General features: G+C 47.6%; 1 pseudogene; it reads left to right on the plus strand.

Annotated features, from left to right (window-relative positions):
• LOC147119634 (uncharacterized) overlaps window positions 1-20255 on the plus strand; it is a 90124-nt pseudogene extending 69869 nt beyond the window's left edge.
• The last annotated feature ends 446 nt before the right edge of the window (window positions 20256-20701 follow it).

The raw sequence follows: 20701 nt of genomic DNA on the forward strand, positions 1-20701 counted from the left end.
CGAGCCTGTCAGAATGACTCCTGTACTCTCGAGGCAGAGGCTGCAGGGCGGCCTGCGGTCTGGCGGGCGGTCGCACTTGGTCTGCCACAACGACGATAGGTGGCCGACCCCATCTCGGCGGTTGTGCTGTCTCGACGGGGCGGTCAAGGTCCAAATGTGCTGGCTTGAAGCGATCGACGGAAATGTGGTCCAGTTTACCACCGACATCTACTGTGAAGGTTTTGTCCCCTGCTTCCAACACGCGGAAGGGACCGGTATATGGGGCCTTGTGTGGATCCCTATATGCGTCATGGTGAATAAAAACATACTCAGCCTTGTGAAGCTCTGTGGGAACGTGTGACCTCTGCAGCCCGTGGTGCGAAGTGGGCACCGGTGCGAAACATCTGGCCGCCTCTTGGTGACTAGCAAGTTGGGCAGATGCGGACCATGGCTCCGTCGATATTGGTAGGAAGTCCCCTGGGACTCGCAGCGGCTGGCCATACACGAGTTCTGCAGATGAAGACTGAAGGTCTTCTTTGGGGGGCCATGTGAAGGCCCAACAGGACCCACGGTAGCTTGTCTGCCCATCCAGCGTCCTGGAGGCTGGCCCTCAGGGCGGCTTTCATTGAGCGGTGGAAGCATTCGCAGAGGCCATTTGCCTGTGGGTGGTAGGCTGTGGTGTGGTGTAATTTGACACCAAGTCCTTGGGCCACTGCATTCTAGAGTTCGGAGGAAAACTGCGGTCCCCTGTCCAATGAAATATCTGTGGGCACTCCGACATGGGCGATCCAGGAGGAAATGAATGCCCTGGCCACTTCCGCATAAGTAGTGGATGACAGGGGAACTGCCTCTGGCCATCTGGTGGTGCAGTCAACCATGGTCAGGATGTGTGAAAAACCATGGGAGGGTGGGAGTGGTCCTACCAGGTCCACGTTGACATGGTCAAAATGTCGCTCCAGAACTGTGAAGATGGCCAACGGAGCTTTGATGTGGTGCTGTACCTTTGCCTTTTGGCAAACCACGCAGGTGTTGGCCCAGTCGCGGACATCTTTATGCATGCCATGCCATACGAATTTCACAGACATCAGCTTCTGAGAGGCCTTCATTCCAGGGTGTGACAACCCATGTATGGCGTTGAACACTTTGTGGCGCCAGACGACTGGCACGACAGTGCGAGGATCCTGGATGGAGATGTCACACAACAGCGTGGTACCTGCCAAATGGTACTTGACGTCAGCCAACTGGAGGCTGGTGATGGCCATTCTGTAAGCTTGGACTTCCGGATCTGAGGCTTGGTCTGCTGCCATGAGGGCATAGTTGATGCCCAAATGAACCGTATTGACGACCGCGCGGGAGAGGCAGCCTGCCACCAGGTTGTCCTTACCGGCCACGTGCCGTATATCCGTGGTGAATTCGGATATGTAGGTCAGTTGACGCTGCTGTCGGGCTAACCACGGTTCGGCAGTCTTGGACATCGCAAAGGTCAGTGGCTTATGGTCCACAAAGGCGGTGAAAGGACGTCCTTCCAGAAGGAACTGAAAATGGCGGATGGCCAGAAAAAGGGCGAGCAACTCCCGGTTGAACGTGCTGTATGCTTTCTCATTCTGCCGTAGTTGACGGCTGAAGAATGCCAATGGCTGCCACATCCTGTTCACCCACTGCTGTTGCACGGCACCGACTGCGTAGTGGCTCCTGGCAGCAGGTGTGCCAGCATAGTCGCGTTGGCTAAGGTGCTTTTGGTGTCGGCAAATGCTCGGACCATGTCATCCTTCCAGTCTACCAGGTTCTTGCCAGTCTTGCCCTTGAGGGCCTCGTACAGGGGCCGCATAAGTAGTGCTGCCTTAGGCACAAAACGGTGGTAAAAATTTACCATGCCTAGGAATTCCTGCAGGGCCTTTATGTTCTGCGGGCGTGGAAAGGATGTCACCACCTCTAACTTCAAAGGTAAAGGAACCGCTCCCTCTGAGGTGATGTGATGCCCCAGGAAGTCAATTTGGTGCAGGCCAAACTGACACTTGGCCGGGTTGATAATCAGGCCGTGTTGGCTGAGGTATCGAAAAAGGATGCGTAGGTGACAGGTATGTTCTTCCTTGGTAGGACTGGCAATTAGAATATCATCCAGATAGATGAAGAGGAACTTGAGGTCCCGCAGCACGGAGTCCATCAGGCGTTGGAAAGCCTGGGCGGCGTTCTTAAACCCAAACGGCATCCGTAAAAACTCAAAGAGGCCAAATGGGGTGACGACTGTGGTCTTCTGGACATCCTGTGGATGAACTGGGACCTGGTGGTAGCCTCGGACGAGGTTGACTTTTGAGAAAACGGTGTTCCCTGCCAAATGGGCAGAGAAATCCTGGATATGGGGAATCGAGTACCGATCAGGAGTGGGGGCATCGTTTAGTCGTCGATAGTCGCCGCATGACCGGTGAATAATCCCTAACCATTCCATGGTGGCGAACTCTGCCTTTGCAACCGCCAGCTTGCCAGGTTCCAGGCGCCGGGCCCGTGCGTAGACCAGGGGGCCGTTGGTGGTGATGTGGTGTTCCACACCATGTTTCGTGGCTGTGGAGGAGAACGTGGGTCTTGTCAGGTCGAGGAATTCGCTGAGCAGGTGAGCGAACTCATCAGGAGTTGGGAACGCACAGGAGGCAGTGCGTGACGTATTGTTACTGCGGTAACATGGAAGGCAATTAAAAGCGGCTGTGTTGATCAGCCGTCGGTTCTGAACGTTGACCAGGAGGCTGTTGGCGCACAGGAAATCTGCGCCGAGGAGGGGCTGGGAAACTTTGCCGAAACAAACTCCCAGTGAAAACATTGCCCCCCGAGGCACAACTCCACTCGCCATCTGCCGAAGGTCCGAATTGTGCCGCCATTGGCCGCTTCAAGGGCGGGGCTGTGATTCCCCATCTGCACATCGAGGGCGGATGCGGGTAAAATGCTGCACTGTGCTTCGGTGTCACACAGAAAACGACGACCGAAGAGGGTATCGGTGATGAACAGCAATTTTCCCACGTTGCCAATCACCATCTTTGCCGCGGGGTGCCCGTTAGACCCGTTCCTCGGTGGCCACAGTGTCAGATGATGCTGGTTTTTCTTTTGGGGAAAACTGCAGGGAGGGCGGCAACGCTTCGCCTTCACGCTGAACTGCGTGTGGTAGAAACACAGCCCAGCAGGCTGACGAGCTGGGGCAATGTCTGTGGGGGATGGGTGCCTCATGGCGGCACAGTACTGCCGAGTTACAGCGAAAATTTTGTCAGCCTCCGCTGCGCAGTCTTTAGTTTCAGATCTGGCCATGGGCAGTTTGTACCTGTTCAGGCAGTTGGCTGAGGAAAATTTAGCGGAATAGGAAACATTCCCGTTCTGAGCCCAGGAGTGTGAGCATTTGGCTCATCAACTCTGAAGGCTTGGTGTCCCTGAGCCCAGGCATAGCGAGTAATCGCCGGGCGCGCTCCGATTTTGTGAGCCCGAAAACTTGCAGTAACCGCGCTTTCAGCGTTTCATACTTGTGTTCCGTTGGGGGTTTTTTGAGGAGGCTGACGATCCGAGAGGCGATAGAGCTGTGGAGTGCGGAGACCACGTAAAGATACTTGGTCTGATCTGCATCGATGTTCCTTAGGATGAACTGGGCCTCGACCTGAATAAACCACGAGGGCACTTGCTGCTCCCAGAACTGCGGTAGCTTTAGCGAAACTGCGTTTGCCTCCATGCTGTGCTCTTCTTCTGTGAAAACGTTCACAAAAACGGGGTCACCAATGTAGGAATTGACGAATTCCTACAAATAACTGAGATCGACACAGGAGAACAATGAAACAGGTCTTTACTCAACGGAGATGCCACGAGGACTGCCTGGGCAGTCACGTGGTTTGCGACATGACGTCATCGTGTTTGCCCACGTTTTCCCACACTCTCAAAGGGGCCACGCCCCATACATGCAAACTCTATATACAAAACACAGTAATGCCTAACACAATGGTACAGGCTTAGGCTGGTGTTGGAACATCGTTAAAGAGAATTATGTAGTTAGCCAGAGTCATTCAGTGGTTCTGCCGCAACCTCACACTTTTCAGGGTTAAATTCCATTTGCCACTGTTCTGCCCATCTGACCATCCCGTCTATATCATCCTGTAGCCTGAGGCTTCCCTCCTCGCTATTTACCACTCCACCAATTTTCGTGTCATCTGCGAACTTACTGATCATACCTCCTACATTCATATCTAAATCATTCATGTACACTACAAACAGCAAAGGACCCAGCACCAATCCCTGCGGTACACCACTGGACACAGGCTTCCAGTCACAAAAACAACCTTCGACCATCACCCTCTGCCTCCTGCCACTAAGCCAATTTTGGATCCAATGTGCCAAATTGCCCTGGGATACCATGGGCTCTTACCTTCTTGACGAGTTTCCCATGCTTTGTCAAAAGCCTTACTGAAGTCCATGTAGATTACATTAACTGCACTACTCTCATCCATACACCTAGTCACCCCCTCAAAAAATTCAATCAAATTGGGTAGACATGATCTCCCCCTGAAAAAGCCATGCTGACTATCCTTGATTAATTAATAGAGTCAGGGATTGCTCCCTGAGATTGGAAGGTAGCTCACGTAGTTCCCATTTTCCAAATTGGGGACAAATCAGAGCCAGGCCCATGAGTGTGATATCGATCACAGGGAAGGTGCCTGAGGGGATCCTAAGAGAACTAGAGGCCCATCAGTGTGATATCGATCAAAAGGAAGGTGTCTGAAGGGATCCTAAGCAAACTAGAGGCTCATCAGTGTGATATCGATCATAGGAAAGGTGCTTGAAGGGATCATAAGGGAACTAGAGACCCATCAGTGTGATACCGATCACAGAGAAGGTGCCTGAAGGAATCCTAAGAGAACTAGAGGCTCTTCAGTGTGATATCAATCGCAGGGAAGGTGTCTGAAGGGATTCTAAGAGAACTAGAGGCCCATGAGTGTGGTATCGATTGCAGGGAAGGTGCTTGAAGGAACCTAAGAGAACTAGAGGCTCTTCAGTGTGATATCGATCACAGGGAAGGTGCCTGCAGGGACCCTAAGAGAACTAGAGGCCCATCAGTGTGATATCGATCACAAGGAAGGTGCCTGCAGGGACCCTAAGAGAACTAGAGGCCCATCAGTGTGATATCGATCACAAGGAAGGTGCCTGCAGGGACCCTAAGAGAACTAGAGGCCCATCAGTGTGATATCGATCAGAGGGAAGGTGCCTGGAGGGACCCTAAGAGAACTCGAGGCCCATCAGTGTGATATCGATCACAGGGAAGGTGCCTGAAGGGACCCTAAGAGATGCTGTTTTCGATCACGGGGAAAGGGAAGGAGCGGTTAGAGATATTCAACATGGCTTCCAGAAAACAAGGCGAACTTGTTTGAGTTTTGTGAAGAAGTTGCTGGGTTGGGGGGATGAGGGGAATCCGGTTGACATTGTCTACCTCAGGGGTGTCAATCTCATTTTCCATGGTGGGCCGAATGCAATATCCTGGCCCTTGGCGAGGGCCACATTCAGCAAAAGTTATTAAAATAGGAATAAATGAAGATTAACTATATCGATACTTCAAATCATAGAATGGTTACAGCATAGAATGTGGCCATTCGGCCCATCAAGCCCATGCCGGCTCTCTGCAAGAGCACCTCAGCTAGTCCCACTACCCCGCCCTTTCCCCGAAGCCCTGACATTTATTTTCCTTTAGGTCCTTATCCAATTCCCTTTTGAAAGCCACGATTGAATCTGCCTCCACCACCCTTTCAGGCAGTGCATTGCAGATCATAACCACTCGCTGCGTAAAAGACTTTTCTCATGTCGCCTTTGGTTCTTCTGCCAATCACCTTAAATCTGTGTCCTCTGGCTCTCGACCCTTCCACCAATGGGAACACTTTCTCTCTCTCTACTCTGTCTGGACACCTCATGATTCTGAACACCTCTATCAAATCTCCTCTCAATCTTCTCTGCTCTAAGGAGAACAATCCCAGCTTAGAATCATAGAAATTTACAGCACAGAAGGGGGCCATTCGGCCCATCTTGTCCATGCCGGCCGATAAAGAGCTGTCCAGCCTAATCCCACTTTCCAGCACTTGGTCCATATCTTTGTAGGTTACAGCACTTCAAGTGCATATCCAAGTACTTTTCAAATGTGATGAGGAAGTCTGAATTTACCACCCTTTCAGGCAGTGAGTTCCAGACCCCCACCACCCTCTGGGTGAAAAAAATTCTCCTCAAATTCCCTCTAAACTTCCGACCAATTACAGGAATCCCGCCCCAACCGTGGTTATGCCATACGCGGATTTCACGTATACATGGTTTACACTCTGCGACTATTTTCACCAACCGCGGCGGTGAAATTCGCGTATCCGTGGTTTTTAATTTAGGAATAAGGTAAATAACATGATTTTTATGCTATTTATATGCTTTTTATATTCTTTTTTATTGTGTTTATACACATTTATACTGAATTTGCCAACCGCGGTTTTACTAACCACGGGGTTTACAGGGACAGATCCCCCGCGGTTGGGGAGGGATTCCTGTACTTTAAATCTATGTCCCCTGGTTATTGATCCTTCTGTTAAGGAAAATAGGTCCTTCCTATCCACTGTATCTAGGTCCCTCATAATTATATACACCTCAAATAGGTCTCCCCTCAGCCTCTTCTGTTCCAAAGAAAACAATCCCAGCCTATCCAATCTTACCTCATAGCTAAAATTCCCCAACCCCGGCAACATCCTCGTAAATATCCTCTGCACCCCCTCTATTGCAATCACATCCTTCCTGTAATGTGGTGACCGGAACTGCACGCAGTATTCTAGCTGTGGCCTAACTAGTGTTTTATACAGTTCAACCATAACCTCCCTGCTCTTATATTCTATGCCTCAGCTAATAAAGGCAAGTATCCTGTATGCCTTCTTACCCACCTTATCTACCTGTCCTGCTACCTTCGGGGATCTGTGGACATGCACACCAAGGTCCCTCTGATCCACTGCACTTCTCAATGTCCTACCATTTATTGTGTATTCCCTTGCCTTGTTAGTCCTCTCCAAATGCATGACCTCACACTTCCCTGGATTGAATTCAATTCCACCTGATCAGTCCATTGATATCTTCCTGTAGTCTAGCTTCCCCAGTCTATCCACGTAACTGAAGTCCCTCATCCCTGGAACCATTCTTGTCAATCTTTTCTGCACCAGCTCTCAGGCCTTCACACCCTTCCTAAACTGCGGTGCCCAGAATTGGACACAATACGCCAGTTGAGGCCGAACCAGTGTTTTCTAAAGGTTCGTCATAACTTCCTTGCTTTTGTACTCTATGCCTCTATTTATGAAGCCCAGGATCCCGTACGCTTTTTTAACTGCTTTCTCAACCTGCCCTGCCATCTTCAACATAAACCCCCAGGTCCCTCTGTTCCTGCACCCACTTTAGAATTGTACCTTTTAATTTATATTGGCCCAGAACTTCGGGTCCCCATGGGTGAGTACGCGCTGGGTACTCACCCGTAGGCCCAACGAAAGTGCCAATTTCGTGCATGCACTGCGCATGCATGGGAAACCGGAACTTCCGTTCTCTTAAATGAAGGGGTTCACAGGTCGAACACGTGTGCCAGAGAGGCAGCGCGTAGACCTGGAACTCCTGTTTTTTTTGCAGGTTTCTGCGGGAGGGTAAGTCTCCAGGAGTGAATTAAGTAAAATTAAAACATTTTATCCACAGGTTTATTATTTTTAAATACTTTAAAGAAAGGTAAGTTTATTTTTAGCCCCATTAGACACTGTAATTAATTTATTCAAAAATTTAAATTTTTGTTTAAAGTAGTTATTTTATGTAATTTATAGATATTTTAAAAATGTGATGTTTCTAAAAAAAATTATTTGAAGTTTTAGTGACGTTTTGGGGCTGAATTGTATTCATAAATTTGACAGGTCCTCCTGTCAAATCTATGAATACAGATTCCCTTCTACCATTGGCTCTCCTTGGCCCACTTGATCCCAGGGGATGCTTCAAATGAACTGCGCCCCTGGGATACACAAGCACTGCGCACCGGCCGTTGGAGGAGGCCCAGGATCGAAATTCCATGCGGTCCCACTGAACAATGGCTGGCGCGCTAGGTAAGTGCAGGTCGGGGGCTTGCACGCGCGGGAAGCCTCTGACCTTAATTTCTGGGCCAATGCCTCTCCTCGTTCTTCCTACCAAAATGCAGAGGTGAGCTAATTGCATTGTCGTCCAGCTGGGTGGGACTGCACTCACCTGGTTCCATTCTTATCTATCAAATCGTAGCCAGAGAATCACCTGCAACGGCTTCTCTTCCCATTCACGCCTTGTTACCTCTGGTTTCCCCCAAGGATCTAGCCTTGGCCCCTCCTATTTTGCATCTACATTATGCCCATTGGCGATCATCCGAAAACTCAGTGTCAGTTTCCACATGTAGGCTGATGACACCCAGCTCTACCTCACTACCTCTTCTCTCGACCCCTCCACGGTGTCTAAACTGTCAGACTGCTTGTCTGACATACAGTTCACAGAATCACAGAATCACAGAAACCCCACAGTGCAGATAGAGGCCATTTCGGCCCATCGAGCCTGCACCGACTCATATCCCACCCGATCCCCGTAACCCCTACACCAACACATATCCCACCCTATCCCCGTAACCCCACGTATTTAATCCCCCTAACACTAAGGTTCAATTTTATCATAGCCAATCAACCTAACCCGCACATCTTTGGACTGTGGGAGGAAACCGGAGCACCCAGAGGAAACCCACACAAACACAGGGAGAATGTGCAATCTCCACACAGACAGTCACCCGAGGCCGGATTCGAACCCGGGTCCCTGGCACTGTGAGGCAACAGTGCTAACCACAATGCCACCGTGCTGCCCTTTTCTGGATGAGCAGAATTTTCTCCAATTAAATATTGGGAAGACCGAAGCCATTGTTTTTGGTCCCAAGCCACTGAATCCAACTCTCTCCCTGACATCTGTCTGAGGCTGAACCACACTGTTTGTAACCTTGGTGTCATATTTGACCCTGAAATGAGCTTCTGACCACATATCCGCAGCATAACAAAGACCGCCTACTTCCACCTCCATAACATCGTCCGTCGCCGCCCTTGCCTCAGCTCATCCTCTGCTGAAACCTTCATCCATGCCTTTGGTACCTCTAGACATAACTACTCCAATGCACTCCTGGCTGGCCTCCCACATTCTACCCTACATAAACTGGAGGTGACCCAAAAATCGGCTGCCCATGTCCTAACTTGGACCGTGTCCTAACTTGCACCAATTCCCGTTCACCCATCATCTCTGTGCTCGCTGACCTACATTGGCTCCTGGTTAAGCAGCGCCTCGATTTCAAAATTCTTATCCTTGTTTTCAAATCCCTCCAGAGCATCTCCCCTCCCTATCTCTGTAATCTCCTCCAGCCCCACAACCTCCTGAGATATCTGCGCTCCTCTAATTCTGCCCTCTTGAGCATCCCTGAGTATAATCACTCAACCTTTATTGGCATTGCCTTCTGTTGCCTCGGCCCTAAGCTCTGGAATTCCCTGCCTAAACCTTTCCACCTTGCTACCTCTCTTTCCTCCTTTAAGACGCATCTTAAAACTTACCTCTTTGACCAATCTTTTGGTCATCTGCCCTAATTTCTCCTTATGTGGCTCAGTGTCAAATTCCTCCTGTGCAGTGCCTTGGGACATTTTACTATGTAAATACAAGTTGTTGTTCTTGTTGTTGCACCCAGCCAGATTCAGCACCTTCTAGAGAGAAGGGGAGAAACAAAATCACAGATGGTGTAATGAATGATGTTTTTAGACAGTAAGTATAGAAGAAGGGTGTGTAGAATGGAGAATTTACAGCTTAGGAGGGACTGGAGGGAAGAAAGTGTCTATAGAGATAGATTTGTCTGTTCTGAATTTATATCCTGTTGTAAACACCATTTGCAGTGTATTAGAGGGGAGGATCTGCAGATCGAAACTCAAACCAAACATCGCGTCAAGATGTGACAGATTCATTGGATTCATCAGGACCTGAATATCATCGGCCTTTGGATATAGAAGGAAAACGCACCAATCACAGCGGGAAGAAACAGGACACATGTTATATGTGGGGATCCACCTTGAACAAATCATCAAGATTCGTGCACCCACCTGAATCAACAGTGTAAATGTGGGGAGTGTGGGAATGCATTCAGTTGCACGTCTGAGATGGAAACTCATGGATACAGTCTCACCGGGAAGAGGCTGTTCACCAGCTGAGTGTGGAAAGAGACTCATTCACTCATCTCACCTATTAGCACACAAAAATGTTCGTAATGGGAAGAATCCATTCACTGCTCTGTGTGTGGAAGGTGATTCAATCAATCATCCCATTTACTGGCACACCAGCACAGTCACACCGGAGAGAGACCGTTCAGATACTTCATGTGTGGGAAGGGATTCACTCCGTTGTCCCAACTGTTGACACTCCAGAGTGTCCACATTGAGAACTGTTGCTTTAAATACTCTGACTGAGAGAAAAGCTTTCAAAGTTCAAAGCAGCTGATGTGTGATCAGGGCACTGATACTGGAGAGAGGCTGTTTCAATATCCTGTGTGTGGGAAAAAGTTTACCCCACCTGCTGAGACTCCAGTGAGTTCACATGTGACTGCAGGGGTCTGGATTCTGTTATTAATCACATCCAGGACTGAACCATGGCAGAGTGCCCGTGCACTTGGGTTTCTGTGTGAATTATTCTCATTAAATGGCGGAACAGGCTCGTAGGGGCCGAATGGCCTACTCCTGCTGCTATCTTCTATGTTATTGATGAATTTTCTCTCAATGGGATCACAGAAACTCATTCTTCATTCACTAATGGGGCTTTCAATGGCGGGGCTGTTGCCCAGCATGCGTCGCGGGGGCGAAAGTGCCCTATTCAAACAGGAGGAGCCCAGTGCGCAGGCGCAGTGCCCGCCTGTATTTGGAGCATGCGCAATTTCACTGTGATCAGAGCCAGGCGATTGCGGGAAGCAGACCGAGGCGGGAGCTGCAGTTTATCGCCGATTACGAATCAACGGGGCGCAGGGAGGTAACGCACCCGGTGGGTGAGTTTCATAAACACCTGGTGTAGGCCGCAGGACTGAATGAGAACCTACAGGTTCCGTGTTTGCGGCTCCGGGGCTTTTTCGGGGTAACAGGCCCAGGTTAACGGCCGCCATCATTGCAAAGGAAGGTCAATGTGCCGCCCTCTTGCTTCATCGACTGCTAATACGCATGCGCGGTCATATTTGTAAAGGAACAATGAGTGGGCGGGGCTTAAGGCTTCCTGTGGCCAGGGGACTCATTGATTTTACTCTCACTCTGCACACACGGATTACATCGGATTACGTAGAATGTACAGCACAGTAACAGGCCATTCGGCCCAGCCAGTCTATGCCAGCGTTCATGCTCCAATCGAGCCAACTCCTGTCTTTCCTCATCTAACTCTATCTATAATCCTCTGTTCCCTTCTCCCTCATCTGCTTGTCCAACCTCCCCTTAAATGTATCCTTACTACTCGCTTCAACCACTCCCTGTGTCCATTATTTTTCCTACCACCGATATGAAGCTGACGGATTTGTAGTTCCCTGGACATGCTCTATCTCCCTTCTTAAATATCGGTATTACGTTAGCTATCTGCCAGTCCTCTGGCACTACACCATTTTCTAATGAATGACTAAATGTGTGTAGTAATGCCTCTGCTATTTCTTCCCTAGATTCTTTTAAAATGCGCGGATGTAATCCGTCCGGACCAGGGGGTTTATCCTCTTTGAGTTTCATTAATTCATCTTATATTATGGTCACTATTGCCTATATGTTCCCCTACTTTTACTTCTCTTATTTGCACTGATTCATTCTCCATTACTGGATCCAATAGCGAATCCTCCCTTGTTGAGCTTTGCAGATATTGGGTTAGAAAGGAGTCCTGTACACATTGATGGAACTCCATTCCCTTATCCCCTTTACCTACCTCTTCTGTCCAATTAATATCTCGTAGTTGAAATCCCCCATGATTATCATTCCAAGTTTTTTTTCATCATTTCCCTAATTTGTCTGCATATTTCTTCCTGCACCTCCCTTCCACTATTTGGTGGTCTGTAGTCTATCCCTATTAGTGTGATTCATCCTTTATTATCTTTTATTTCTATCCACATGGATTCTATTTCTATCTTGCTGGTAGCTGCGTCACTTTTTTCTACTGCCATTATGTTATCTCTAATAAGTACAGCTACGCCACCTCCGCTTTTTCCCTCTCTATCATTTCTAAATATGTTATACCCTGCAATGTTTAATTCCCAGCCCTAATTTTTCTGTAGCCATGTCTCAGTAATCCCTACTATGTCTGATTCCTCTCAACGCATGACTGCCTCCAACTCCCCTGTTTATTACAGACACTGTGTGCATTGCTGCACAGACAGTTTTACTCATTTTTATTAGCAGCTCCTCTCACTTTATTTTTAACCATCTTTTTAAACTCCTGTTCTATAACTCTATTTATTCCCTGACGATCAATGTTCTCCCAAACGTTACTCTTTCCTGTGCTCTCCTTTCCTGTTTTGTTTATATTTAGGCTGGTTTCCTTTCTTGTAGATCCCTCCCCCCGTCTTACAGGGGCTTTCTCACCATCTCTCCTGATGGCGCTGGGAAGTGCCGGGGTTACGGTTTACAGCCCACACATTTGTAACAGACGGGCCCCAGATTTGCCCCTTGTACTCAGAACTGATCCCTGAGACAAATCTTTGTTCAATGTGGAGTGTAGAAGGAGTTCTGATGAAAGGACAGCGACCTGAAACGTTAACTCTGTTTCACTCTGCACAGATGCTGCCTGAGTATTTTCAGCAGTTTCTGGTTTTGCTTCAGTTTTCCAACAGTCGCAGTATTTTACTTTTGTACAAGTGTAGAACTGAACCCAGCCAGAGTCAGCACCTTCAGGGGAGGAGAGGGAGGAGAACCAGTGAGTGTAGAACTGAACCCAGCCAGAGTCAGCACCTTCAGGGGAGGAGAGGGAGGGGAACCAGTGAGTGTAGAACTGAACCCAGCCAGAGTCAGCACCTTCAGTGGAGGAGAGGGAGGGGAACCAGTGAGTGTAGAACTGAACCCAGCCAGAGTCAGCACCTTCAGGGGAACAGAGGGAGGGGAACCAGTGAGTGTGGAACTGAACCCAGCCAGAGTCAGCACCTTCAGGGGAGGAGAGGGAGGGGAACCAGTGAGTGAACTGAACCCAGCCAGAGTCAGCACCTTCAGGGGAGGAGAGGGAGGGGAACCAGTGAGTGTAGAACTGAACCCAGCCAGAGTCAGCACCTTCAGGGGAGGGGAGGAGAGGGAGGTGAACCAGTGAGTGTAGAACTGAACCCAGCCAGAGTCAGCACCTTCAGGGGAGGAGAGGGAGGTGAACCAGTGAGTGTAGAACTGAACCCAGCCAGAGTCAGCACCTTCAGTGGAGGAGAGGGAGGGGAACCAGTGAGTGGGAAATGGGAAATTTACTTCAGTTTTCCAACAGTCGCAGTATTTTACTTTTGTACAAGTGTAGAACTGAACCCAGCCAGAGTCAGCACCTTCAGGGGAGGAGAGGGAGGAGAACCAGTGAGTGTAGAACTGAACCCAGCCACTGACTGAAGCAAATGGGAAATTTCTATGGGAGAAAAAGCTCTTCCCTAGACATATAGTAAAAAAGATCCGGTGCCCAACAACAGACAGAGCCCTGGAATGGCTGACCAAAACCCGATTAGGCTCCCCCCAACACATAATAATACACACTGGCACAAATGACCTAAAGGCCCAGCAGAAAGGGGTAGCAACCTCGCTCAGAGCAGTGATTGAGAAGGCAAGCAATACATTCCCAAACACTAGAATCACTGTCTCCACAATATTGCCGAGAACAGACTTTAACAACAAAACAATTCGTGAGATAAATGCCAGCATAGCAAGAGACTGTGAATTAAAACACAACGTGCACCTGGCCCAACACCCCACCCTCGATGTGGAATGTCTTCACGACCGCGTCCATATCCACAGGAAACGAATATCGATCTTTGCTAAAGCCCTGAAGGACGTCGCTTTTAACCGGGTCCATACCCAGACTCCAAGAGGACCCCCCCCCGACCACCAGAGGTCAGCGGGGTACATATCAGGAACACTACAGAGACCACCACCACACCAACCGGGACCAGAGAGGATCCCCATGTACAACAACAATATCAGACCTGCACCACTCCTGTCCTACAGGGGAACAGGACCGCCCCCAGCCAGACAGAGGGAGAGATGCACAGGGCGTACGCAATACCTCAGACAGAGACAATCCATTAAGAGACACTAGGCAGACGTGCAGCAGCATCCACTTCCACCTTATGGATCAGAAAATTAAAAAAAAAAATTTTTTTTTAATTTAAGGACGAATTACTGGAAAGAGTTGTAACCAAGTAGTATCAGCATTTATAGACAATTGAGATGATCTTTTTTTCCCCCATTTAGACACAACAAACACATATCATTCTTTACCCTATCATAGTAAAAGATCAAACTTAACATGAAATCCTTATATATTTCGACCTGGAATATCCAAGGTCTACGCTCTTCGGTGCTCGACGTGAAGAGTAGGACCCCAGAGTTCATAGATGAAACTAAAGATCTGGATATTATCATTTTACAGGAAACTTGGTATAGAGGAGAAGGACACACTGGCCGTCCCCAAGGGTACACAGAGCTGGTGGTCCCCTCCAATAAATTGCCAGGAGTAACCCAAGGCAGAGACTCCGGAGGCATACTGATTTGGTTTAAAACAGAGCTTAAGAATTGCATCAAATTTATAAAAAAGGGCGAAAACCACATGTGGCTCAAAATTGAGAGGGGGATTATCTCTAACACTCAAGATGTTTTCATTTGCGCACTCTATATCCCCCCAATGGAATCCCCGTACTTTAAAGAGGACACCTTCTCCAACATTGAGAGGGAGATTATCCAATTCCAGGCCCAGGGGAACGTGTTGATCTGTGGTGACCTCAATTCAAGAACTGGCGAAGAACCAGACTTCACCAATAATCAGGGAAACAATTACATATTCGGGAATAACCACTTCGATATCCCTTCCCATCCATACAGGCATAACTGCGACAAACAGACAAATACTAACGGAAAACAGCTCCTGCAGCTCTGTCGAAGCCTGGGTCTGTACATTGTCAATGGTAGGTTCATGGGAGACCTCCTAGGAAGATCGACCTATTGCTCACCTCTTGGCTGTAGCACCGTAGACTATATGATTACGGATTTGGACCCATCCTCTTTCAGAGCATTCACAGTCAAACCACAAACAACACTGTCAGACCACAGTCAGATTACTATGTATTTTAAAAAGACAGAAACAAACAACATAGAAACACAACCCAGTAAGCTGTACAACACCAAAAAATCATACAGATGGGCCAAAAACAGCACGGAGAAATACCGAAAGCAATTAGCAATCAATCAACTCAAGCTCTCTTGGACACCTTTCTGGATAACATATACACTCACAATAAAGAAGGCGTAAACTGGGCACTAAATAACCTAAATAATATTTTTGATAATTTGGCAACAAGGTCAAACTTGAAAGCTCGCAAGAACAAACCCAAAACAAAAAACTATGAAAAATGGTTTGACCCAGATTGCCATAACATGAGGAAAAAACTTAGAAAAATATCAAACCAAAAACACAGACAGCCAGAAAACGAGGAATTACGCCTTACTTATTGTCAGACACTAACACAATACAGGAACACACTCAGAACCAAAAAAGAGCAGTATATTAAGAATACACTCAGCTCCATTGAGGAATCCATTGATTCAAATTGTTTCTGGGACAACTGGAATACATTACACAAAAAACAACACGACAAATTGGCCATTCAAAATGGAGACACATGGGAAAACCACTTTGAAAAATTATACCAGAAAAACACACTAAGGCCAGAGCAACACCAAATATGCAAAAAACTGGAAAAGCTCGAAATGGCCATAAAAGATAACCAAAACCCGCTAAACTCCATAATAACAGAAAAAGAACTATTTGAAAAACTCAAGGACCTGCGACCTGGAAAAGCTTGCAGTGCAGACGGCATACTAAGCGAGATGATTAAACACACAGACGATAAAATGAAACTGGCTATCCTAAAACTCTTCAACTTGGTTCTGAGTGTTGGTTACTTCCCTGATATCTGGAACAAAGGACTCATAACACCCATATACAAAAGTGGGGACAAAGTCGACCCAAATAACTATCGAGGCATCTGTGTAAACAGTAACCTGGGGAAGGTATTCTGTAGTATCATAAACAAAAGACTTATAAACTTCCTTGAGGAGCACAATGTCTTGAGTAAAAGCCAAATTGGATTCCTACCAAACTATAGAACATCAGATCATATCTTCACCCTACAGACCCTAATTGACAAACATGTTCATCAAAACAAAAGCAAAATCTACGCATGCTTTATAGATTTCCAGAAGGCTTTTGATTCCATCTGGCACGACGGTCTATTCCTGAAACTTATCGAAAGCGGGGTAGGGGGAAAAACATATGATGTAATTAAATCAATGTATCCAAACAACAAATGTGCAGTTAAAATTGGAGACAAACAAACAAAATACTTCCCACAGGGGCGGGGGGTGACGCAGGGCTCGCCCATCTCACCGACACTCTTTAATATTTACATAAATGAATTGGCAAAACTACTTGAACAATCTACAGCACCCGGCCTCACCCTATATGAATCCAAGGTTAAATTCCTCCTCTATGCAGATGACCTGGTTCTGCTGTCACCAACTAAGGAGGGTCTACAGCAGAACCTGGATCTGCTGGAGTCGTTCTGCCAGACCTGGGCCCTGACAATAAATCCCCAAAAAACCAAAGTCCTTGTGTTCCAGCAAAGATCCAGACATCAGGGACCCAAAATAAATTTCACACTAGGAACAACCAAAATTGAACAAACCACTAACTACACATACTTGGGCTTAAAAATCAGTTCTATGGGAAATTTTCATCTGGCTGTGAATGAACTGAAAGAGAAAGCAAGAAGGGCTTTCTATGCCATTAAAAAATCAATCCAAATAGAAATCCCAATTAGCATTTGGCTCAAAATTTTTAAATCAGTAATTGAACCAATTGCACTCTGTGGCAGTGAGGTGTGGGGACCAGTAACACAACAAGAATTTGCAAAATGGGACAAACACCCAATTGAGATCCTGCATGCAGAATTCTGTAAAGGTATCCTCCGGACTCAAAGGAAAACCATAAACAATGCATGCAGGGCAGAACTAGGCCAATATCCATTAATAATCACTATCCAAAAAAGAGCCACCAAATTTTGGAAACACCTGAAAATGAGCAACCCCCACTGCTATCATTACGAAGCCCTGAAATGCCAAGAGAGGACCATAAAGAAGAATACCCTCAGTGAACTAGTCCTGGGACTCAGTGAAGTAACTACTAACACTACTAACAATAACCAGCCCCAGGACAGTGACAGCGTAACACAAAGAATTCGACCCAACACAATCGTCACTAAGCAAAAGGAAAAATATCTGTCATATTGGGCAGAAACAACAAAAACCCAAAACAAACTCAATTGCTACTTGGCCCTAAACAGACAATACAGCAGGGCTGATTACCTGACCATGGTAAAGGATAGAAAACTGAGAAAAACCTTGACAATGTACAGACTTAGTGAACATAGCCTGGCGATCGAAAAAGGTAGACACAGGCAGACCCGGCTACCAAGAGAGGACAGGATATGCTCTCACTGCAGTCAGGGAGTGGTGGAGACAGAGATGCACTTCCTCACAGCTTGTAGAAAATATCAGGGCATAAGGGAGAATTTCTACCCAAAATTCACAAAAGTATGCCCGGAATTCAGAAATTTGAATGACGACCAAAAACTCCCATACCTACTAGGGGAAGAGAGAAATTGTGTAACCTTAGCGGCACACTATGTTACAGCTTGCCATAAACAGAGGGACAACCACTAAATATAAGAAAAGAGTATATACAAATTATATGAATGTATATTTATACACTCAGGGATATATTTCTGCTTATACACTGTATGGATAGATCTGTATTTTTTGTGTTCAACCATGAATGTTTTTCGATGCTTTGGCAACATAAGATGTACCTTGTCATGCCAATAAAGCGATTTGAATTGAATTGAATTGAGTGTAGAACTGAACCCAGCCAGAGTCAGCACCTTCAGGGGAGGAGAGGGAGGGGAACCAGTGAGTGTAGAACTGAACCCTGCCAGAGTTGGTGGCGAAAACTGGGAGCAAAGAACAAACTGTCTTGAGATGTGCGATGTGTTTGGATTTTAACATGGGGAGGAGGGACAATGTGTGGGACGGGGATTTACAGCTTTGGAGGAACAAGAGAGGAAAGAATGTTCCATAGAAACTTGAATTATCTGTTCTGAATTTCTGTCCTGTACTTAGTGATAAGTTTTGTAAACTCCTTTTACAGGGTATTAGAAGGGGAGGATTTGCAGTCAGGAAACACAAACCAAACATCACGTCAAGATCTGACAGAGTCACTCGATTCATCAGGACCTGAATATCATCAGGCTTTGAATGTGGAAGGAGAAATGTTTGTCTGTTCTGTCTGTGGGAAAAGATTTCAAACATCAGTGTGACTGGAAAAGCACCGAGACACACACACCCAAGTGCGAGTGTTCCAGTGCACTGCCTGTGGAAAGAGCTTTAACCAGTTACACAGCCTAAAAAAAATCGCACCATTCACAGCGGGGAGAATCCGTAAACGTGTTCTGTGTGACGAGGCTGCAACTGATCGTCCAACCTGGAGAGACACAAGGACACCTGCACCACAGAGAAAATGTGGAAATGTGGGGACTGTGGGAAGCGATTCAGTTACCCGTCCCAGCTGGAAATTCATCGGCGCAGTCACACCGGAGAGAGACCATTCACCTGCCCTGTGTGTGGGAAGGGATTCACTCAGTCATCCAGCCTGCTGACACACCAGCGAGTTCACACTGATAAGAGACTGTACAAATGTTCTGACTGTGAGAAGAGCTTTAAAAGCAAACAGCACCTGCTGAGACACCAACGCACTCACACTGGGGAGAGTTTGTTCACCTGCTCCATGTGTGGGAAGGAATTCACTCAGTCATCCAGCCTGCTGACACACCAGCGAGTTCACACTGGAGAGAGACCGTTCACCTCCTCTGTGTGTTGGAAGGGATTCACTCGTTCATCCCACCTGCTGACACACCAGCAAGTTCACACTGGGGAGAGGCTGTTCACCTGCTCCGAGTGTGGGAAGGGATTCACAAGTTCATCCCACCTGCTGACACACCAGAAAATACACACTGGTGAGAGACCGTTCACCTGCTCAGAGTGTGGGAAGGGATTCATTCGGTCATCCCACCTGCTGAGACACCAGCGAGTTCACACTGGGGAGAGACCGTTCCCCTGCTCCGAGTGTGGGAAGGGATTCACTAATTCATCCCACCTGCTGACACACCAGCGAGTGCACACTGGGGAGAGGCCGTTCACCTGCTCCGAGTGTGGGAAGGGATTCACTAATTCATCCGACCTGCTGACACACCAGCGAGTTCACACTGGGGAGAGGCCGTTCACCTGCTCCGAGTGTGGGAAGGGATTCACTCAGTCATCCAGTCTGCTGACACACCAGCGAGTTCACACTGGGGAGAGGCCATTCACCTGCTCCGAGTGTGGGAAGGGATTCATTCGGTCATCCGACCTGCTGATACACCAGCGAGTTCACACTGGGGAGAGACCGTTCACCTGCTCTGAGTGTGGAAAAGGATTCACTCAGTCATCCAGCCTGCTGACACACATGCAAGTTCACAGTGGGGAGAGGCCGTTCACCTGCTCTGAGTGTGGGAAGGGATTCACTGAGTCATCCAACCTGCTGACACACCAGCGAGTTCACACTGGGGAGCGACCGTTCACCTGCTCCGAGTGTGGGAAGGGATTCATTCGGTCATCCCACCTGCTGATGCACCAGCGAGTTCACACTGGGGAGAGACCGTTCACCTGCTCTGAGTGTGGGAAGGGATTCACTCGGTCATCCCACCTGCTGAGACACCAGCGAGTTCATAAGTGACTGCAGGGGTTGGGTTTTGTTGTTAATTCTGCTGTTAATCACATCCCGGACTGAACCATGTTCACACTGACAGTTGGGGTTTGTTTCTGCTGATGTTAATAACCCCTGTAACTGGGCTGGACTTTAATATTCTGCGTAGATGCCAAATAAATCACTTTGTTTCAAGCAGAAAGTGTGTCGAGTCCTCAACGTCTCCAAGATAAGAGGAGACTAATTGATGTCCTGTTACTGACTGCTCCATTTTTGGGCCTTTTCTCTTTTCTAACTTGAGCCTATTTCAGTTCTCATACCTTCAGTTACTCTCATGGACAAGTCTCAGCTCCCCAAACCTTCCAAACTGCTAATTGGAAATTTCTAACTGATTTTTTCTCTTTCAGAGTTTCAAGCGACCAGTTCCTTCTCTCAGAGAATCTCCAAGGAGACTCTTTGATTTAAACACAGCTCTCCCCTCTTTCATATCCGGGATTAGTGTCATGGGGTATTTGAATACCTGAACACTCAAATGTAGAAGGACCTGTCAGTCATGTACAGACTGAACCAATCACGCAGCTGAATGATTCCTCTCTCCAGCCTGTAACCGAGGAAACTTGTAACACTGAGGCTGAAA

Source organism: Somniosus microcephalus, chromosome 4 (genome assembly GCF_052327205.1).
Source record: "Somniosus microcephalus isolate GS21.2 chromosome 4, FLI_Smic_1.0, whole genome shotgun sequence".
In the NCBI taxonomy this organism is placed as follows: Eukaryota; Metazoa; Chordata; class Chondrichthyes; order Squaliformes; family Somniosidae; genus Somniosus; species Somniosus microcephalus.